Genomic DNA, 15,327 nt, shown 5'->3' on the forward strand with positions numbered 1-15,327 from the left:
AGTTAGTTAGTTAGTTAGTTAGTTAGTTTAGTTAGTTAGTTAGTAGTATTAGTTAGTTAGTAGTTAGTTAGTTAGTTAGTTAGTTAGTTAGTTAGTTAGTTAGTTAGTTAGTTAGTTAGTTAGTAGTTAGTTAGTTAGTTAGTTAGTAGTAGTTAGTTAGTTAGTAGTTAGTTAGTTAGTAGTTAGTTAGTTAGTTAGTAGTTAGTTAGTAGTTAGTTAGTTAGTTAGTTAGTTAGTTAGTTAGTTAGGTAGTTAGTTAGTAGTAGTAGTTAGTAGTTAGTTAGTTAGTTAGTTAGTTAGTTAGTTAGTTAGTTAGTTAGTTAGTTAGTTAGTTAGTTAGTAGTAGTTAGTTAGTTAGTTAGTTAGTTAGTTAGTTAGTTAGTTAGTTAGTTAGTTAGTTAGTTAGTTAGTTAGTAGTTAGTTAGTTAGTTAGTAGTTAGTTAGTTAGTTAGTAGTAGTTAGTTAGTTAGTTCAGTTAGTATAGTTAGTTAGTTAGTTAGTTAGTTAGTTAGTTAGTTAGTTAGTTAGTTAGTTAGTTAGTTAGTTAGTTAGTTAGTTAGTTAGTTAGTTAGTTAGTTAGTAGTTAGTTAGTTAGTTAGTTAGTTAGTTAGTTAGTTAGTTAGTTAGTTAGTTAGTTAGTTAGTTAGTTAGTTAGTTAGTTAGTTAGTTAGTTAGTTAGTTAGTTAGTTAGTAGTTAGTTAGTTAGTTAGTTAGTTAGTTAGTAGTAGTTAGTTAGTTAGTTAGTTAGTTAGTTAGGTTAGTTAGTTAGTGTTAGTTAGTTAGTTAGTTAGTTAGTTAGTTAGTTAGTTAGTTAGTTAGTTAGTTAGTTAGTTAGTTAGTTAGTTAGTTAGTTAGTTAGTTAGTTAGTTAGTTAGTTAGTTAGTTAGTTAGTTAGTTAGTTAGTTAGTTAGTTAGTTAGTTAGTTAGTTAGTTAGTTAGTTAGTTTAGTTAGTTAGTAGTTAGTTAGTTAGTTAGTTAGTAGTTAGTTAGTTAGTTAGTTAGTTAGTTAGTAGTTAGTTAGTAGTTAGTTAGTTAGTAGTTAGTTAGTTAGTTAGTTAGTTAGTTAGTTAGTTAGTTAGTTAGTTCCTAGCTATTGCCTTAGGTGGTAATCGAGCACAACACCTCCGGTCTATCAGACTAGAACACTAACCACGAACCTACTTCTCTTTAAAAAGGGAAATAATCGAAAATTCGCTATAAAAGGGGGACATTTTTGAAATTCCTCCAAAGTGGGCTTGAAAGGGAGGATACATAATTCGAAGTTTTTCATTAAAAAATATTTTTCAAAAAGACAATTTTGTGCAAAAATTGTTTTTAAAGAGAGAATTATCTACATTCTTTCTGGAAATTTAATTTTTAAATCAATAAATAATCTCTTACCTCATCAACTTGTGCCTGGGTTTGTTTTGTAAACGCTTTTGTGCCGCTATTTGTTGAGGGTTTGCGTGGTCCACCAACAATCTCACCATCGCCACCCTCTCCGGGCTGGCGCACCCTCACCTGCGGGTGGTGCATCTCCGGCTGGTGCTGGATCCGCCCCTATATATTTATTATATATTGAGCAAAATTAGTATTTTGGATTAAGCAAATTCTAAAATAAAAGTGCAGTAAAAAAAGATAATAAAAAAGAAAAAACTAAAGTTTAAGAAAAAAACTAAGTTTTTTTTACAAGAAAAGTAATAAAAAATATTTATAAAATAAAATATAATAAGTATTTTAAGTATATAGTTATGTTTTTAAGTATTATATATATTCTAAATATGTTTATGTATAAGTATTTAGCAATATTATTTACTTGTTAATTAAGATTTTGATTTGAATTCATTTAGCCTTTCTAAAAAAATTATGTTTGATATTACAAAGCTTGTTTCCATATTTCTTTTAAAAAACTGAAAAATCAACTTACTCTTCCTTCTTTTTATCTTTTTTTGCCCATTTTTTAGTTTTGAATTTTTAAGAGTTAAATAAATTATGTTTTATTTATAAATAGTTCTATAAAAAAAATTAAAAAAGAATTAAAAGAAATTATTATGGCAAAATAAAAATATTTGATTAAATTTAAAATAAATACTTATAGGTCTCCCGAGGCAGGAATTTCCATAACAGAAAGAAACAAAGTTTTTACTTTAACAGTTCCCGGCAGAATTAAGTAGTTAAACAGCAGCGAAAATGTGATTTCAAAAGGAATTTTTTTCATATTTTCTTTTAAAAGGAAAATTCTCAAAAATCCTCCATAAATGGGACATTTCTGAGAATTTTCAGTCAGTTCTCTATAAAATGGGAAATTTTCAAAATATTAAAAAATTAATTTTTGAATATTCTCTAAATTAATTTTTTCTACAAAAAGTGAAATTTTTCTTAATTCTGTAAAAAATCCTTTTAAAATTCTCTAAAAAGTGGGACATTTTGGACAATTTTTTATAAAAAGGGAAATTTTCAAAAATTTTTTACAAAAAAGAAAATAAAATTTCTTTTTCTAAAAAATCCCTAAATTTTTTACAAAAGTGGAAATTCTGTATATAAAGGGAATTTTTCATTTTTTTTTTTTTTACAAAAAGGACATTTTTAAAAATTCCCTACAAAAAGTGAAACTTGTTGTTATTAGAATGGGACATTTTGGAAAATTCTTTACAAAAGGGAAAAATTTTCAATATTTTCTAAAAAAAATTCCCAAAAATTCTCTATACAAGAAGGGAAACTTTGAAAGGGGAAATTTTTCAATACTTTCTCAAAAAATATCTATAAAAAGGAAAATTTTTGATAATTCTGTTCTAATGCGGACATTTTTCAATACTTTCTATAAAAAGGGAAATTCTCAAAAATTTTCTACAAAAAGGAAAATTTTCGAAGACCCTGTATAAAAAGGAAAATTCTCATATTAAAAGAAATTTTTCTAAAAAAGAGAAATTTTTTAAAATTATTTTTAGAAAGGGAAATTTTCAAAAATTCTTTAGTAAAGGGGAAATTTTTCAATACTTTCTATAAAAAGGGGAATCCTAAAAAAAAAAATCTACAAAAAGGAAAATTTCGATAATTCTTTACTAAAGAGAAAATTTTTCTTTCTATAAAATGGGAAATTCTCAAAAATTTTCTACAAAAAGGAAAATTTTCGAAAATTCTGTATAAAAAGAAAAATTCTTGTATTAAGAGAAAATTTTCGAATTTTTTTAAAAAAGGGGAAATTTCTTCAAATCAATTTTTAGAAAGGGAAAATTTTCGAAAATTCTTTAGTAAAGGGGACATTTTTCAATACTTTCTATGAAAAGGGAAATTCTGAAAAATCTAAAAAACGAAAATTTTTGATAATTCTTTACTAAATAGGAAATTTTTCAATACTTTCTATAAAAAGGGAAATTCTCAAAAATTTTCTACAAAAAGGAAAATTTTCGAAAATTCTGTATAAAAAGAAAAATTCTTGTATTAAAAGAAAATTTTTGAAATTTTTCTAAAAAAGATAAATTTTTTCAAAATTATTTTTAGAAAGGGAAATTTTTGAAAATTCTTTACTAAAGGGGAAATTTTTCAATACTTTCTATAAAAAGGGAAATTTAAAAAAAAATTCTAAAAAGGAAAATTTTTGAAAATTCTTGATTAAAGGGGATATTTTTCAATACTTTCAATAACAAGGGAAATTCTCAAAAATTTTCTACAAAAAGGAAAATTTTCGAAAATTTTGTATTAAAATAAATTTTTTGAAATTTTTCTAAAAAATAAATTTTTTTTAATTGTTTTTAGAAGGGGAATTTTCGGAAATTCTTTACTAAAGGGGAAATTTTTTAATACTTTCTCTAAAAAGGAAAATTCTCAAAAACAATTCTAAAAAAAGGAAAATTTTCGATAATTCTTTATAAAGGGGAAATTTTTCAATACTTTTTATAAAAAGGGAAATTTTTGAAAATTCTTTACTAAAAGGGAAATTTCTAAAAAAGGAAAATTTTCGATAATTCTTTACTTTCTATAAAAAGGGAAATTCTCAAAAATTTTCTAGAAAATGGAAAATTTTCGAAAAGAAAAATTCTTGTATTAAAAGAAAATTTTCGAAATTTTTCTAAAAATGAGAAATTTTTTAAATTATTTTTAGAAAGGGAAATTTTCGAAAATTCTTTATAAAAGGGGAAAATTTTCAAAACTCTTTACAAAATGGGACATTTTTCAAAATCCTCAATAAAAAGTCTGATTTTCAAAATTCCCTGTAAAAAGGGACATTTTTAAAAATTCCCTATTAAAGGGAAATTTTTAAGAAAAAGAGAAATTAAAAAAAATATATATACAAAGGGAAATTAAAATACAATTGCTGTAAAAAGGGAATTTTCGAAAATTCTGCATAAAAAGGAAAATTTAAGAAAATTCTCTAAAAAAGAGAAATTTTTGAAAATTATTTTTAGAAAAGGAAAATTTTTGAAAATTTTCTATAAAATGGAAAATTTTTGAAAATTCTCTATACCAAAGAGAAATTTAAGAAACTTCTCTTGAAAGGAGAAATTTTTTAAAAAATATTTTTAGAAAAGGGAATTTTCCGAAAGTGTTCTATAAAATGGGAAATTTTTTGAAAATTCTTTACAAAAAATTTTGGAAAATTCTCTATAAAAAGAGAAAATTGAAGATAATTTTCGTAAAACCTTGAATCCTTGACAGCAACTTAAAAACAAAAGGCGGTGGATATTAATAGGGCTGTGACTTTAAGTCGAAGGCTCTCGAAACACACATAACGGCTTCAAAAGAAATTTCGATTTAATTTTAAAAAATAGTTTAAAATTAAAATAAAGTTTAAAAATAAAAAAAGTATATCATGCAAAATATTATAAAATAAATGTTATTATATTATTTATTGGCCTATTCCCGGCAGGTTTGCAGAATTTACTCCGAATATTTTAAAGAATTTATAAAAAAAACCTGCAAATCTGTCAAATGCGGGAACAGAACTTTTAATATTACCCCTTTTGGGGGTTAATACAAACGAAATCTAACTATTTAAGGCATTAGATTAAAATGTATATATATATTTTTCGTAACATCCGATTTGTTATTTGCGAAATTAAAAATTATAGCTGATATTTTTCATATATCTAAACAGGCAAATACTTCAAAAAATATAATGATTTCGGGTCTAATATTTGTATATTTCAACTATTAGTTATTTTAGTTTTAAGAATATTATGATAAAAACTTTAGGTTTAAGTTTGTAATATCATTGATACTTCATAACTTTGATACTCACTGAGGCTCACTTTCCTTTCCTTCTTTGGCTTCACCTTCCATTTTCTGTACTATAGGTTATTAGGTGCGTTAGAAGATCAGAAGGCTACTTTTAACCCAAAAATTCTTTTGTTAATTTTTATGGCAAAATGTATTTTTTTTAAGGAAATTTGATATATAACACTTTTAGCAAAGTGTTAATTGCAGTAAATGGAATATATTTTGAAATAACTTTTAATTTAATGAAATCGATTAAAATTTATTTGAAAATTTTGAATTTCGAGAATCGTTTGAGTTAATTTATTTAAAATATAATTATGTTGAAAAGGTTTTAGAAGATTGGTTTCTTTTCAAATCCTAAAATTTTGAATTTAAATATGTTTATGCTAATTTCATTATAAAATATAATTTTGACAGATTGAAATAGTTTAATTCAAAAATATGAAATTTTTTGTAGACACAATATTTTATTTTGTAACTCGTTTCGAAAGTAAATTGATTTGAAATTGAATGTATGCGTTGATCGAAATACTTAAATAACGACTATACGAATACAGGTATATAAAACCTTTCATAGCAACAACCACTCCCAATGGACCTTAAATTTTCAATTCTATATAAAACCGATATATGTAAATTTCATTATTAAAATCTGAAGCCAATCTTTATAAAAATCAATACCTTTTTATTCGTAAAATTTTTTAAATCCTGTAAAATCATTTCTATACCCACCATCAAAAAAATTTGTAAAATATTGGACTTAGTAGTCATGTTCGTTTGTTGTTGCAGTAATAGTTTTAAAATATTGTACAGGTTAGTCTATAATTGACCCTAACCAACCATATATGAGCGCCTTCAAAAAACTTCTTCAATAATCAGGGGGATTTGTATTGACAAAAAGGTTACTATGAAACTACTACAGATAGTTTTACGCATAAGTTACTTGTTGGTTTAATTAGCGCCATCAGAGCCATCAGACGATCGTCAACCAAGGCTCTGGAAAAGTATTCCCCCAATAGAAACATATATACTGCCCAACGTCACTTATTTTTAGTTTAAGGGACACTTCATCAAAGTATACTGGGTACATTGGAGGGGAAAACATGGTATGTGCCCTATCGTCTACGAGAGACAGAGTCTGTCGGGAACTTTAAAAGCACTAAACCCAGATAAAATAGTAGAGTCAAGCGAGACATTAGAGCAAATATCTATAGAAATGCGTTGCTACATGGATAGCTAAAAACAGAATGGACAAAACGGTCATGGGGATCTACATTGAAGACCCAGAAACCGAAATAAACCAATGGTTACCTAATAAAGGGGAGGGAACTCGAGAAACTGGCGCAACGAGGACAGAATTAAAAACATGAGCTAGGATAGGCGTAAGTAGGATCATCAAACAAGGCTCTGAAAGGCGTACCTGTATAAAACTCAATACACAAATCGGGTCTGGGGATCTACCCGAAATAAAACAACGGCTACAACATCAGCTTTCAGACAGATGTCCGTTCAATAACAGAATGTGTTAACTCGATTGAAACATGCAGAAGGCAATATCAGGCAATCAGGGTAAATCAATGTAGTGTATCCACTTATCCGATGAATATTCTTCCAGAGGTATGCTTTGCACTATATGTGTGTCAATCCACTTGGAAATAATGGACAACAAAAGAACGAGAATGTGTACCGGCGCAACGAGGAAAAAAATTAAAATCATGAGCGAGAGAATCCCATGCGGCCACTTCAAAATGAAACGATGGATAGGATAGGTTACTGTGGTAGCTGTACGGTATAAGTAGGACCATCAGCACTACGTCAACAAGCCTATATAAATTATTGCAGAGTTATGCTTTGCTGCAATATAAGTATGTCAATCCACTTGGAAACAATGGACAACAAAAGAATGTACATTTTTGATATAAAGGTGAGGAAACCCGAGAATGATAAACCAGCGCAGCGAGCACAGAATTAAAATCATGTTCGAGAGAATCCCATGCGGCCACTCGATAATGAAATGGTGGATAGGATAGGTTACTGTGGTAGTTGTATGGTATAAGTAGGACCATCAGATCTACGTCAACCAAGGCTCATAAAGGTATACCTGTTGAAATCCGTGGCTAACTGAAAGGCTTAAAACTGATTACAAAAAATAGGCCTGGGGATCTACATTGAAAACTTTGAAACCGAAATAAACGGCTACCAAATCACAACATCGGCTTTCAGGGAAAAGTCCGTTCAATAACGAAATATATAGTCCGTATTGGACTGTATGTGAGCCTTATTAGACAAATTTTCTTCCAGAGGTATGCTTTGCATAATATGGGTGCCAACCCACTCGGAAATAATGGACAACAAAAAACGCACGTTATTAATATAAAGGGGAGGGAACTCGATAACGTTAAACTGTCGCAAAACATGAGCGAGATAATCCCATGCGGCAGCATGACGATGAAACGGTGGACTTGCTGTGGTATCTGCCTATGGAATACCTCGCTTGGGTCCAGTTATAGGTCCCATTTAGATACCATTTGTGATCACACCAATATATTTCTAATCCTATTGGTCAACGTTGCCTGATAAATGCGTGGATGTTGTCCAAAACGCTGTTCGATGACCAAAATTTTTCCGCCTTAGTTCATTGAAAACAGGACAGTGACAACGAAGATGTTCCATATCCAGGAACTCATGTGCATCAAGAGACACGCGGCATTCTTGCGTGGTGTACACTTTCTCATTATAATCAGTAAGTATAAGTATGTGTCCGACTAATATTCGATGATATTGAATCTGTTCCGCCTTTCATGGCCTTTATTTCTGTCTGAAGTGTGCTGCAGTGATCCGGCAGCTTTGTTGAAAGTTCAAATCATTCGAATAGATTCCACAGCCGATTCTTTCATTTGAATTTTATCCGTCTGTGTAAAATTGGATGACATCTTCGTTTACGTGAAAGGGTTCATCATAATAAGATCAGTCTGGTATATGTCTAGCAAATCTCAGATCAAAAACCGGTTTAGCTCTTTTATAATTCGTCTTATAACTTACGTTGATTATATACCATAGCTCTTATGCTTCCATTCCTTTTCGCTGTGTTCGCAGTTTCATATTTTTTTTACCACTATATCTGGCAGTGGGTAGAACCAAAACGTTTCTATTCAGTGATCCTAACGAGATTACATCCCTTAAAAAACACTGATTGGAAAATTCCAGGGACTTTGACCAGGAAACATAGTTTCTGAACATCGATTTCATAGAGAACTATTTAAGGCTCTATGAACCTATTTCTCGCCAACATTTTTCATATAAAGAAATGGACTATAGAGCCTGTAGTACATACCCGATAACGCCTTATGCGTATTACTTCGAATCTAAGATAGTATACATTCTCCTTACAATCCAACATAAGATAAAAACTACAATAATAGTTACCTCCAATTTCACTTTCTTAAAATTTTTCACATTCTCCAAATCTATATATCTCGGTCCATAAGTCCCTATTCTAAAAAACCATCCAGTTTTTATATTACTACCGATATTTAGTCATACTCTACTTTTAAATAAGACACCATGAAGTCAGTCCTATAATATGGGCTGAAATTGAACTTAAATTTACGTCACAGGCTTTGATGGTGGGTATATAAGATTAATGATAGCCAAATATTTTTTTTATAAAAACTACTACGCACTTGATAAATAATTGTGAAATAAAATTATTAGATATTTTGTATCTTCATATTCATAAATGATTGATAAAGTTATTGATGGTTTATTACAGAAATGTTGTAGGGATATTATATTCAATAAACCTAAAATAAACCATTAATAACTTTATGAATTAAACAAAAAAATAAAATAGTATCCTCCTTGTATTAGTATACACACATACTATTAAAGTGTGTATATGTGTAAATGCATTTTCTTGTATATATGTTTGTGTAGATGTGTAAATATTACTTTTTTTTTGCCAAATAATAAAAGAAAAACTATATTTCCTTATAAATAATATTTAAAAAAAACATTTGCGTAAAACCAATAAATGAATCATAATTAAAAATCAATTTTCTTTTGTTATAATTTACCATAAATTACAATTAAATCCCCTAAAAAATATTTATATAAAAGTAAAAATAAAAACACTGGTCATCTTAAGTATTGAGCATGTCCTGTAGAAAGGAGGAGTGTTTGTGTGTATGTGTGTGTGTGAATTTGTTTGATTATAGGGGGTTTGTCATCAGGTGAAAAAGGTCTTAACTCACAATTATCGCGAATGTTCTCATGAGAATTTTAATTTCTTTATTCACGCTCTGATAACTATTGGGAATTGATCCGTTCTCACGGCAAATTGATAATTTGTTTTAAACGTCATGTTGTGAAATTCTAAAACGATAAAACTATATTTAAGTTAGCTAGGGACCTAGAGGAAAAAATAGAACCAAATTTATTAGAAACTTTTTCTCTTTTCAACCGCAACACGATTTTTTAACAAAGTTCCATTTACTGTCACTTTCAATTGGTGTAATAACCAACCAAGTCCATTGTAAAATAAGAAGTGTCTTAAGTAAATGTGCAAAACATTGAAATTCCCAGAAAAAAATAGTGATGTATCCGATATTTTTCTTAAAAGTGACAAAGTAATGCAAATAATCTCGTGATGAACCGATGCTGAAAATGATAATTCTATAATAGACCTAGTTTAACACTTTCACGTAAATCTGACACCGATGTACTAAGATTCAAAATAAAAACTTTAGTTCACTTAAATCCGTAAAAACTTCAACGGTTTATATTTCAGCATAAAAGCCTCAGTGTCCTATGATTGAGTTCTGATCAATGTTATTTCTTCCTCAAAATATTGCAATTGCAAGATTTCAAAAGTTATTTAAAATAGAGCTAAGAATCACATTTAAGAAAGTTTGAGTCTGCTATGTACTGAGAATGTTTGGGTCAGTTTTGAATTTATTTTCATGTTCAGACGACCAATAGGTTCGAACACAATTAAGTTGAACTATATTCTCATATTCGAAGTAGCAATGTCGGAAAGAATATGCTTTAGCTAAGATTCAAATGGTTCAAGAAAAACGGGCTAACTTTTAAAACCATCAATATCACGCATCTCTTTTAAACTAACCTAGCCGATATTGAAGGTCTCAAACACAAAATTAACTGAAAAAGTTTTGATATGTAATCTAGATTCTAGAACGTGAAATTCACACTTAATACTATAAACAAGTTCGCCAGGACATTATGCATACATATGTCTATCTAAACTTCATGGCAGGTCCAAGAATGTCTTACTGGCCGTATAGATAATGGCACATGAGAATGAGATAAAAACTTTAGCTGAAGCTTAATGCTGATGTCGGTTAGTCAAGCCTCATTTAAGGTCTTATTATAGGAAGTAAAGTTAGAAGTCTTTGGAGATTGTTTGACATCTTTGAGTCAGGTATTCCTAATAATGAACTGCCTGGATAATAGTAGTGTTCCAAATCAAATCAAATAATGGATGAAAATAGAGACCATTTACTTTGTAATTGATTTTAATAAGGATGTAAAAGGCTTCTTCATAAATACTTCATGATTTAATCTAATCAATTTGTGTTAATTTCGCTTTTTAGAAACTTCATGATTGCATTTCTTGTTAAAAACATAGTTCAGTATGCTCTAAATATATTGTTCGGATGAATTACCGAATTCTGGAAGAATATCATTAGAAGTAAATAGAATCGCTGGTCTATATTGATACCCATACAGAGATAGTTTGTTTTAAATTAGAGAGGCTTTTGCGATCTGTAGAAACATAATGGAATCAGATAGCATTGAATATCAATATCTAGATTGCATTTCATTTTAAAAATCTTATTCATGAATGATTCCCCGAATTATTTGACTTCTGAGCAAGGGACTAATAAATGACAATAATAGAGAGATTTAAATAAGTTATTTGAGAATAATGGACTCAGATTGTATTGGTACGATGAGAACACTACCGATGTTCAAAATGCGAGAAAATGTTTGGATCAATCTATGGAAATTACCAATTCTAGTTCAAGTTCAGTTCGAGTTCAGTTCGAGTTCAGTTCTAGTTCAGTTCTAGTAAAGTTCTAGTTCAGTTCTAGTTCAGTTCTAGTTCACTTCGAGTTCAGTTCTAGTTCAGTTCAGTTCAGTTCAGTTCTAGTTCAGTTCTAGTTCAGTTCTAGTTCTAGTTCAGTTCTAGTTCAGTTCTAGTTAAGTTCTAGTTCAGTTCTAGTTCAGTTCTAGTTCAGTTCTAGTTCAGTTCTAGTTCAGTTCTAGTTCAGTTCTAGTTCAGTTCTAGTTCAGTTCTAGTTCAGTTCTAGTTCAGTTCTAGTTCAGTTCTAGTTCAGTTCAGTTCTAGTTCAGTTCTAGTTCAGTTCGAGTTCAGTTCGAGTTCAGTTCTAGTTCAGTTCTAGTTCAGTTCTAGTTCAGTTCTAGTTCAGTTCTAGTTCAGTTCTAGTTCAGTTCGAGTTCAGTTCTAGTTCAGTTCAGTTCAGTTCTAGTTCAGTTCGAGTTCAGTTCGAGTTCAGTTCTAGTTCAGTTCTAGTTCAGTTCGAGTTCAGTTCTAGTTCAGTTCTAGTTCAGTTCTAGTTCAGTTCTAGTTCAATTCTAGTTCAGTTCTAGTTCAGTTCTAGTTCAGTTCTAGTTCAGTTCTAGTTCAGTTCTAGTTCAGTTCTAGTTCAGTTCTAGTTCAGTTCTAGTTCAGTTCTAGTTCTGTTCTAGTTCAGTTCTAGTTCAGTTCTAGTTCAGTTCGAGTTCAGTTCGAGTTCAGTTCAAGTTCAGTTCTAGTTCAGTTCTAGTTCAGTTCTAGTTCAGTTCTAGTTCAGTTCTAGTTCAGTTCTAGTTCAGTTCTAGTTCAGTTCTAGTTCAGTTCTAGTTCAGTTCTAGTTCTGTTCTAGTTCAGTTCTAGTTCAGTTCTAGTTCAGTTCTAGTTCAGTTCGAGTTCAGTTCGAGTTCAGTTCTAGTTCAGTTCGAGTTCAGTTCTAGTTCAGTTCTAGTTCAGTTCTAGTTCAGTTCTAGTTCAGTTCTAGTTCAGTGCTAGTTCAGTTCTAGTTCAGTTCTAGTTCAGTTCTAGTTCAGTTCTAGTTCAGTTCTAGTTCAGTTCTAGTTCAGTTCTAGTTCAGTTCTAGTTCAATTCTAGATCAGTTCTAGATCAGTTCTAGTTCAGTTCTAGTTCAGTTCTGGTTCGATTTTTGGGTTTTCGGAGTTATCACACTATTTTGGGAACCATATAATTTCGTGATGAAGAAGAATTACATGAGTAAGTTATTTCGAAGAATATTTGGTGGATCAAATATTTTTATAAATTTTGAAAATAGTTTCTAGAACATAAAATTGTGTGTAAGTGCTCTTCATATAGTCAGGGACTAGTTCTATACTGGTTCCATTCTTTCTAAGAATAATAATGTACGCATTAACAGTGGTTTAGAAATTATTTTTTGGAAATAATTCGGTATCTAAGGAACTATATGACATATTGTAATAAAATTTTACATGTCGGACATGAGGTGTTTTCGAATTAATTAACAGCTGCAGGTGATCGTAGGTATAATGGCGGTAAATATAGAGCGTCATTTACGAAAATGTTCATAATATAGAGATTTTTAAAAGAATGGCGTTGCCAGTTTTTCTCATTTTCTATATACAAACGTTGAAATTACTAATGTGATTCAAAAACAGAGTTTTTTTTATTAAAGTGACCACTGTGACGTTATTTTCCGTGTGATGGACCCATTATGATCAAGTTTGTTTGGGTAGGTGGGTACTGCTGTTTTGGTTGCAATCTCTTCCAGGTTTCTTAACAATATGAAAGAATATAAAAAATGTGTTTTTCTTCTGAAGTTTAGTATAAAGTTGACCGAAGTCGGTAGGTAGTCTTCTCAATTTTGTCTCAGAAGTACAATTTTAGATTATTATTTCAGTAAGAAAATACATTTAAAATTTTGCAAAATGGGTCATTGGTGTACGTACCACTGTACTTATGAAGATTGAAAAGTATTATTGTATCAATTTTACAAATCCTGGGTCAGGGTTGTTTTAGAGCACTTTACCAAAATATTTTGTTAAAAAATATTTTTCTCACTTTTAATCAAAATTAGTGTGAGAAAAAAAGTCATGCTTTTTACATAATTTTTTATTGCAATTTCACAACATCATAAATCAAATTGGATGTTAAGACCTTCTTCGCTTGACATACACAATTTCAAAATTTCACCATAAAATTCGTGGGAGAAAAAACAAAACGCGAATAATTTTGCACAATTTACATGTGTGTAATGTGATTTTTCCTAAATTTGGGAATTTTCTTTAAAACACTCATAACTTAAAGGAAAAAAATATGTAAATTAAAAGTTTCATTGAAAAAAATTAATAAAACTGAAATGAATTAATTGTATACAAGTGCAGATTTATAATAAGTTCAAAATTCAGTAGAGAGGAGAAGAGAGAAAAAAAAAAAAAAAAAACGGAAAAATCAATATTTTTACTTACATGTTAATTTTTGTTGTTTTTTATTCTTTAGAGTTGACTTAAAACGAGAGAATGAGATTGAATGTGTGTGTTTGTGTGTGAAGGATAGATTGGGGAGGTATTTGAAAAACTGCTGTTATTCCTCAAATGAAAGGATTTTTTTTGGGGGATACTTTATCCTGCTGATACTATATTCCGATACTAGCTAAAGTTGGCCAATTTTTCTTTTAACTTTTTGTTGTTGTTGTAGTTGTTGTTCTTCGTTGAAACAACTATGACGACGATGACAATGACAAATACGTATAAACGTTGCTAAAGATAAAATATGCTGCTTGCTGCTCTCGCTAGTTGTTCGCTGACTGAGTGACTGATAATTGTTTAGAGTTTGTATTTGAGTAGTGTAGGGTGGTGGTAGTCAATATAACGGTAAATATATAGATTGAGAAAGAGAGACAGAGTATATTATACACTTCGTTGTTAAATATTGTTCTCTATTAAAGGTTTTGTTGACGTTGCTCTTTTTTTTTTTGTGTCTTTGTTGTAATATTTTCATTCAATGAAGTCAATTTTGAATTGTTGTTGTTGTTGCTGTTGTTTTCTAGTGGTTTTTTGTGTTATCTAAAGACCCAAAGCGCACACACAGGCGAGAGAGTCCTTTAAACAGTAGAGAAGCAAAAAGCTTTCGTACTTTTATTTTTCTATATTATACTCGCCGTAAAAGTTTTATACATATACTGGAATTCTGCTGAAAGAAAAAAAATTTTATAAAAAATTTTCTAAATTTTTTATATAATTTTTTTTTAAACACATTTTGCAAAATTTTGTTTAAAACTTGTTTAAAATAAAATTTTTTTAAAGCTTTCTTCTTTTTATATAATTTTTTTTAATAATTTTATAGGTAAAAAAAAAAATGATTAAGTCCTTTTTTTATTTAATATACTATATAATATTATTTAGTGTTTTATATTATATATTAAATTTTCTAGAAATATTAACAATTTTTTTTTTTTATATTTAAATTTCATTTTGCTGGCAGCAGTAGCGAAAAAAAAAAATCAATGAAAATTTTCACTTAAACGTCATAGTGAAAAAATATAAGTATGTGAATTAAAAATTCCATAATTTTCTATCGATATGCTAACTGTGTAGGTTGTTGGCAAATATTTTCTTTTATTTTAACTTTAAACTGCTTTTTTTATATTATTTTATCAATTTTCAATTTAATTTTATTCTTTTATATAGATTTTATATTTTTTTTTAAATTTTTATTAATTAAAATTATTTTTATATATATTTTTTGTATTCTTACTAGAGCTCCGCTCAACTAAATTTTTATTTTTAGTTTCTTAACACTTACAATCAAATTTTCCAACTGTAATTCGTTTTCCATTTTTATCTGTGAAAAGCTCTCCTTTAGTACCGTTATATGCAATTTTTCTTCATACTTTTTTTGTATGTGTTGGCATGTACCTTCAGTATAACAAAGGCGAAATTCTTTTGGTGGCAATTAGTTGTCCTTTTCTAGTACAGTGGCCAATATGAGATAGGAAAGTAACAGCTATTTTATCAGTATGGAAATCGTCAGAATAAGCAGGCGCAAAGAAAAATAGCTGGGTGTGAATAATATTTATATAAAGTAATTTTATTTATAGC

The 15,327-nt window shown here is 29.1% G+C and overlaps 1 long non-coding RNA gene across 3 annotated transcripts; it reads right to left on the bottom strand.

The window, feature by feature from the left end:
* Positions 1–1,889: 1,889 nt before the first annotated feature.
* Positions 1,890–15,052, bottom strand: LOC119610236. Of its 3 annotated transcripts, none has more exons than XR_005231979.1 (3): positions 14,984–15,052; positions 13,696–14,419; positions 1,890–1,992 (listed from the first exon to the last, which is right to left on the bottom strand). It is a non-coding gene; the product is annotated as an uncharacterized LOC119610236 (long non-coding RNA). The 3 variants fall into 3 exon arrangements; XR_005231981.1 differs by lacking the exon at positions 1,890–1,992 and adding an exon at positions 5,215–5,302; XR_005231980.1 differs by lacking the exon at positions 1,890–1,992 and adding an exon at positions 5,215–5,305.
* Positions 15,053–15,327: the final 275 nt, after the last annotated feature.

This window comes from Lucilia sericata, unplaced genomic scaffold, assembly GCF_015586225.1.
Source record: "Lucilia sericata isolate MDLA Ls3-8-SP2 unplaced genomic scaffold, ASM1558622v1 Contig001142F_arrow, whole genome shotgun sequence".
NCBI lineage: Eukaryota > Metazoa > Arthropoda > Insecta > Diptera > Calliphoridae > Lucilia > Lucilia sericata.